Source organism: Scomber scombrus, chromosome 8 (genome assembly GCF_963691925.1).
Source record: "Scomber scombrus chromosome 8, fScoSco1.1, whole genome shotgun sequence".
NCBI classification, from domain to species: domain Eukaryota; kingdom Metazoa; phylum Chordata; class Actinopteri; order Scombriformes; family Scombridae; genus Scomber; species Scomber scombrus.
Genome location: NC_084977.1, coordinates 10,075,418 through 10,081,992, shown reverse-complemented (window position 1 = coordinate 10,081,992; position 6,575 = coordinate 10,075,418).

Below are 6,575 nucleotides of genomic sequence, written 5' to 3'. Positions count from 1 at the left end.
AGAAAGTGACTGCAGGCCTGCTTCGAACGTGTGTTGTGGTTTTGGCAAATGCCAAAAAAAATGGGTTACGTACATAGGCGATGAGAAAGACAGGCACGAATTCAACTGGAGGAGAACAGATAGTTAAGATTTGATTCCGCAGAATTTGTGCAGATACATACAGGCAGAGAAAAGCACAACTAAGAGGAAGGAGAGGAGCAGAAAAGAAAGGGTGGTACAAAGCTGAAATCTGAACTCCTGCCAAACTATTGTAAGAGTAGCTGCTCCGCCCGCAGCTGTCCTGGTAATCTTTCCCACTGCTCGCTCTCCCTGCACATCTGTCCTCATTCCTCCCCTCCTCTGATGATGATCTGATCACCAAAACAGACGCTTTCCTAGCCTAAGAAAATCTGGCCACACACTAACATAAGGGTACCTCCATGCACAAACACACTGCTGCGTGAAATCTAAGTGTGTATCCAAAGAAAGGGAGAAGCAAGGTGGAAATATAGCCAAGTTGATGCACGCAGGGTGAAATGGAGGAGAAAGGAGGGTACGTTAAATGGAAAATGGCCGTGAGCCAAGTGGCAAAGTGCCCTTTCAGCTGTCTGCTTGTTTTATACACACTCCTCCATCACAAACATCTCATCGCTTAAGACGAGCTTCAGTGTATGTGTGTGTGCGCGCGTGTGTGTGTGTGCACATGTGTACCTGCAATAACTTGTTCCTTTGACCATAAAATGTAAAAGGCTTTGTTTCGCAGAAGGACGGTTGAGGAGCAACTATTTTGTTCGGCAGACAGGATTGGGGACACAGAGACGTGTAATTTAGAGTACAGGCTTGCTTCCTGTCGGAGACTCATAAAGAGGGATGATAACACACTCATGGAGATGGGCCTGTCACAAAGCGCTCAACAAGCCTGCTAATGTGTGTGTGTGTGTGTGTGTGCGTGCTCGTGTGCCTATAAGCGTGCTCATCGGTCAACTCCTCTCCTCCCTGTCTGCGTTCAAAGAAGTGTATTGTTTGCTCTTATCTGTTCATCTGTGCAGAAGGAGTGGAAGAAGTAGAGGAGGAGGAGGTGCAAGTTTGTAGTTAAACCTCCTGTTGCCTCCCTGCTTTAAAGCTGTGATTTATGTTCACCTCTTAACCCTGACAAAGCAGACAAAGACTGCATATTATTGAATGATGAATGTTACTATTGATGGGGAAGCTGGGGTCATGTCAGACTTCAAGAAAACCTCAAGACATGAGTGACAGACGTTTGCAAGAATGCAGATCCTTTCATATAGGATGCAATTGTTTGATTAATATGAAAATATGTGAATGAAGTGTGAGACAATGCACTCCACCAACATCATCAGCACACATAATGTTGGAATATCTTTTGGAAGAATGGTGTTCATTCCTGCATTAAAGAGAGTTTCCGTCTATGCCAAAGAAGTATTAAAGCTGAACAAACTGCGTCATACTACATCACTGTCCCCCACCTGATGAAATTATTTTTGTCAACTTTTTGAGAGGAGTTCACTCCAGGTCAGCAGCAAACTGGGCTGTCACACACCACCATAGTCCCACCATGTGTCCTGAAGCCCATTCTCGCTGCTAGCTAAACAGTCAACAGTCTTTCAGACGGCTACAAAAAGGTGCATAGGCTAATGCATGCAGCTATCTACTCAATTCAAACGGAAAACAGAATTCCATTTTAATTGTGTACAAAATTTGGACTCTATTTAAAAGGCCTAAATATAATGTAATTTCTTAGTGATGTGTTTAAAAGTAGTTTGTCATTTGCATGTCTTAATTTATTTTCAAATAATACCTTATTAGAAAACTGCTCTTTCCCCTCTTACCTGCCCTGCTGGTGTCACTGTTCCAATAATGGATTTTTCCAAAGAAAAGAGAAAAAATATTTCATAAATGATACTGAGATTTTGGTAATGGTTTATTTCGACCAAATTAGTCGTTTTATATTTTGATTTCCCTCTTGCCTCTCATAAATAGAGGAGGAGAAAACTTCTCTGCCTTGATAGACGAGCCTCATCTTGTGATTTCACATTTTAAAAGTCAATACAGCCAATCTCCCAGCATAGATGCTGTCATTAACCTTTATTTTTGTTCATTTTGTCTGATGATGTTGTGATCATGAATTTATCATCAGCTCACCAGCTTGCTATGAATGCTGGTCAACATAGATAGTATTTCTGAGCCAGGATCAAATTTCAGACCCAGTGCATTTTCTTACAATAGACACAAAAAAAAATATTTTAATGAAAACAACTATTTTGTGGATTTGGCTGTGTTCAAACACAGTAGGTGATCTCGGAGAGCAACAGACTCTCTTTTTTCCCCTCACTTTTCTCCTCTTCATTCTCCCTCTCTCTCACAAACTACAAACAGGAAAAACTAGTTTTGCTGTGTATGTGTAGAAATAAAGTTAGAAACAATCTATACCAATGCATGCACATGTTTGCTACTTTGTGTGCTTGGTTTATTTATCAATGTACATAGTTTACCTGTCTGTTCCAGTCCTTTATCTGTCTATGGTTTAGTGCAGGGCAAAATTTTAGATTTTTTTTTTGCTGAGAACAGCTGCCTGCTCTGGCTGAAAGTGATGCTGATGAGAGTAAAGGGTCCAAAACAAGAAGTAGCAAAACACTATCAACACCCATAGAGCTGATGGGAACAGTAGAGTCGGGTCATAGTTCTCTGTGAGTTCTTCACAATCAGTAACTCCATTCACATACAAGCATTTATGGAATCCACTGTTAATATAAAATATTTATTATAGCCACAGTTCTCCTGATTGAAAGATAGTGTGCCATAGTTCATTAAAAATCTACATTTGTGTAAGCACAATAACAGATGTCAGAATGTAAGAAAAGCACAAGTGCATAAAAAAGCTATTAAAGTTACAGTAATGAGGGCAGTTGTGATTAAAATGTGAAGTGCTTCTAGCTGCCAAGCATGAGCCTTTCAGTACAATGTTGGTATGTAACACTATTCAATGGTATAGTACGAGTTTTGTTTCTGCTGTATTTAAGGCTCCCAGCAGAGCAGTAACCACCATGAATGCAATAAAACAAAGACCTCTATTTTAAAAAGAGCTGTGTTTGCTGTTAAAATGCTGGAGTAGTGATCTGTACCTTTTGCCCAGTGTATTCTGTAAATGGTATCAAGTAGATTTTAGTTGCTATTTTGGAAAGAAAGAAAAAGCATGCTCAAAATCCCCCAGCATCCACTACATCCCACCGTGCCTGATAGTCAGTACCCCGACATGAGAAAACCTGGCTGGGTGCAGGCCAGCTGGAGCGGCCCTGAGCTCCTCTGAGAACCAAAGTTACAAAGGCTCACTGTGCTGGAGTGGCACTGAGAACTGCACCCTGGCAGCAGCTCTGACACTTAACCAACGCTGGGCACCACTTGAAAAGACCTGTGATTTTTTTTTTTCTGTCTGCTTTTCACCTCCATCCACCTCTATTTCCTACTGGCGTCACCCTGTCTCAGCCTTGTTGTCTGTCTGACTGTCAGAGTAAACCTATTCGTCTATAAAATACATCATAGGTGGATGTATTTGACAGGCTGGTTGACTCACACGGTCTTTCTTTTTCTGTTTGTTATCTGTCTCTTTTCCCTTGTATCTTCCTCTTTTCATTTCTCTAGCCCCTATTTCACTATCAGACTGATTTGTATCAGTGTTTATCATGTCAGCCACTGCAAAGGACACTAGTTTTCAGAAGGTACTGCGCTTTCGCACAGTAATCTATACAGGCCCCCTGGGGTCGATTGAAAAAAAAAAAAAAAGACCCATGTGTACTCTCGGTTTAGAAATCTCTGCGATGAACTGTGTTCATAATCTGTACCCTTGAATTATAAATCCAGGCCCACAGATTTGTAATGCTCTAAAATGTTTTAATTACTTTAAAGTATTATAATGTAATTAATAATGTTATTATTATTATTATTATTAGTAGTAGTAGTAGTAGTATTAATAATTATTATTATATTTACTGGATAAGCAGTCACACCATCAATGGAAGTCTCATGACACAAAGTTTAAATAACAAGTAAGACAGGGAAGCTAATATTAGCTGCTTCCCCGTTTGAAGCAAAGGTTGGTTTTGGAGTGAAAAGCATAATAAATACAACCCAATGAAAGCTGTGAAAGTCATTTGAGCGCATGGATTGGAAATCTGAGGGAGCAGTTTACATATCTGTGGGCATGGATTTGTAATTCAAGGGCACGAATTATGAATCAAAGCATGGTTTATAAACCAAGAGTACAGATTTACACATCTTTTTTTTTTCTCAGCCGACTTCAGGGAGGCTCCGCTGTAATCCACTGGCAGCCCTGTTTTTCAAACAGACAGACAGAAACAAAATCTTTGAGATGTTCAACCCTGTTTGCACAAGTTTTACATCACAGTCCCCTGGCAACAAGGTGAAGTCATCACCGCGAGACGACTGGACTGAGATCAGGTGCATCGAGGTGGAAGCAGGCCTCTAATCCCATTATAAGAGGCCTAAATGGCACCCACTAACTCACAACAGGGAGGATGGTATTGGGTAGAGTTGATAACAGAGGGGAAATCCCTGCTGAGGTCACACTCCTATTCTAAGGCCTGAGCCCCCCCAGCTCAACCTTGAACTGGGCCCAAGTTAGGTTGTATAAAATTCCCAACCAAAACCCTGTCACAGAGCTTCACTGCCCTACCTGATGCAACCTACTTCACATATAATGTGTGTACAAATGCAGCCTCAGTCTATTTAGTGACTACATTGCAGTGTGCAAGAGCAGAAAACACACGATTCATAGATCTCTTTCATTTGTAACATTTCTTTAAAAATAAAGTGGAGCCCTGTGGGATATCTGTGGCATTTAGCAGGATTTGTGATATCCTATTTCGGTGTAGTAAATCAGGAGTAACACAGAGAGCCAAAGAATGTCTTGGACTGAGTTTCGGGTCTAATCACTTTATCCCTGCTTGTGACCGCATCACTACTGTCCAAAACACCTTAATACAAATACTGTACCGTACTGTAAGAATTAATGCGGCTGAGGCCTTTGAGAGAGCTATAAATATCCATAGTTACCCAGGCAAGTCACATTGTTGCATCGTTCTTGTGCACACTGCCCCTGAATCAGGTGAGTTTGACCATAATCCAAAAACAAACAGCAAATATTTGACTTTCAGTTTGCTATAAAATGTCACAGATAAGCTCAGATCCCACAAAGTGAGGTGATTCTCTGTTAAAAATGTTCCTGTCCCTGTGCCGCTTCTGTTAATGGACAAAGACACTATAGTAAGGTTTTCTCTGGTGAGTCTAAATATTTTAAGACAGAGAAGTGGATAACGTGTCTTACAGTGGACAAATTAGGTCTATATTTTTAATCTGGGATTCAACTTAACTATCTTTGCATTATTGAAGAAACTCCTGAAAGCTGACTTTCAGCAGACTTCTGCCAGCTGTAGTAGTAGGATTTCACTAGATTTTCTACTTCTTGAATACATCTGTACATAATATGAAGCGGACAGCTGTTTATGGGCATGCACAACTTGCAGGGAGCACTTTTACATAAATTAACCTTGAGTTTTGGAACTTTGACCACGTTTCACATAGATACCTAACATCAAAAGAATAGAAACAACAGAAAATCACAAAAAAACCAATATGTTCTGTTTGAAATCTTTTTTCAGATCGGATAAATAAGGTCAGTAGCCTTATTTCTAGCTGTTCTCGTGTCAGTAACATGTGAAGTGAGATCCAGGCCAGCAGTGAGAATCATAAGCTTTTTGAGGGCATTTGTGTATGTTAGTTTACAAAGTGTGTTTGCTGATAGCAGTTCTGTCATGTGGCAAAGCTTGTGTTTGCCTGGACCCTCAGGTGGGCTACACTCCCACCCATACAGACATCAGTAAAAGGGCAGCTCCTGACCCATGACCCCATAAAGGTTTGGGGCAGGTTGGAGGTGACAAGCAGCCACCTTCAGCAGGTTTATGTTCAGTGTGACTTTGTTGTTGTTGTTGTTCTGCTCAGCCTCGTAGGGATGGAGCTGACTGCATCATAAGGGCTATTAGGTCAGTCTAAGGTGTGAAACCACTGACCTGACATCTGAGCCGTTGTCTCTTGTCTTTTTCTTCCCAGCAGACAAATATGGCCCATCGTTGGAAATCAAAGTCGCTCTAACTTATTCTCGCCACCCCATTTCCTCCTCCTCAAATCCTTCGACCGACCTATGTATAAATAAACATGCATACAGGCAGTCGACTCACCTTTCCTCCCCATCATCCCATTAAATAAACATGCTGGGGGAAGCGAGGGGTTAATAGGGCCAAGTTTAGGGAAAAGGAGGAGAAGGGAGGGAGCGATGGAGGCATGGAAGGTGAGCGAGGCCCAAGGGAGCTCATTATACTCAGACAGAGGAGACATTAACATACACACACTATTACACACACTCTGACACACACACACACACACACACACACACACACACACACACACACACACACACACACTCACCTCCCAACTTTTTTTTAATGCACACACAGAGACTTATTACTCTTCACGTGTAACATATGCTGGCTTAAAGCCCCATT